General features: G+C 52.3%; 1 protein-coding gene across 4 annotated transcripts in view; it reads right to left on the bottom strand.

The window, feature by feature from the left end:
• ITCH (itchy E3 ubiquitin protein ligase) overlaps window positions 1–113 on the bottom strand; it is a 129794-nt gene extending 129681 nt beyond the window's left edge. Inside the window, exon 1 of one of the 4 annotated variants that reach the window (XM_045295594.1) lies at window positions 58–113. The gene's annotated coding sequence lies outside the window, so the exon portion shown is untranslated. Of the gene's footprint in view, window positions 1–3; window positions 23–57 lie in introns of those variants that run through there. The other 3 variants (XM_045295596.1, XM_045295597.1, XM_045295595.1) reach the window with 3 other exon arrangements.
• Window positions 114–1049: the final 936 nt, after the last annotated feature.

Here is a 1049-nt window from a genome sequence, read left to right on the forward strand (position 1 = left end):
CACCAGAGTTATTCCCTTCTCCCTAGAATCGCCCCCAGTCCGCCCGCGGGTGTTTACCGGGACTCGGGGCGGCGGCGACTCCTCAGTCCCTCGACTAAGATGGCAGCCGGTCCCGAGCCCGGAGCGCAGCGACCAGTGCGAGGAGGCTGCCAGCGCGCAGGCGTGTCCGTCCGGACGCGTGCGGACTACAAGTCCCAGCAGACCTTGCGAGCCGCCCGCCCGCCGGTCGTGCAGGGCTGGCTGGCGAGGGTTGCGGAGCGCCGGGTCCAGCGGCGTTTCTACGCCCCCAGGTGTCAGGAACTCGTGGATTGGCTCTTAGCAACTCCACGCTTTTGTTTGTTTTTAACGACCCCCCCACGCTTCCAGAACGTCTAAAGATTACAGCTGTGGTTCCAAAACTCTAGCGTTCAGATCAGAAGCACTTGCAGAACTGGTTAAAACTGGGCTTCAGACTGGTTCGTCCTGGTTCAGCCCCTAGTTTAAAACTCGGGAGTTTCTGATTCATTAAGTATGGAGTAGGGTCTGATATGTCCATTTCTAATGAGCTCTCTGGGGGTACTACTTGCGGGGAATCGCACACGAAGAACCACTGGCTGATGTCTTTACAGGATGTGGAGGCCGCTTCCGTAAAGATTTAGACTTGGAGCTACACTGATTAGGTTCTAATTTCCCCTTCTCCGTAGAGTACTCTTTAAGGATGATAATAACTTACACCGGGGCAGGTGCACTGTGAGCTGATCAGTAACTCCCTTTATACACACCTATGAAGGAAGTACTGGCATTATTCCCATGTTAGAGGGGCATTAAGCAAGCCGCAAGTCAGATGACAGCCCAGGCGGTAAAAGACTTCAGAATTCATCATCTTGACCTGTGTCGGGTCGGTTGTGAGAATAAACTGTTCAAGTAGACTGGGAGGCAGGACTAAGTACTCAGTAATTAGCGACCCTTGCTGTTATTGTTTAGCCTGTCTCCTCCTACTAAAAATAGTAATATTTTGCCATCTGGAAAGTGACTTACACTTTATAAAGTTCCTTCAAATCTGCCATGGC

The sequence above is a fragment of the Echinops telfairi genome, unplaced genomic scaffold, assembly GCF_000313985.2.
Source record: "Echinops telfairi isolate 266 unplaced genomic scaffold, ASM31398v2 ScPeMD7_5592;HRSCAF=6446, whole genome shotgun sequence".
Lineage (NCBI taxonomy): Eukaryota > Metazoa > Chordata > Mammalia > Afrosoricida > Tenrecidae > Echinops > Echinops telfairi.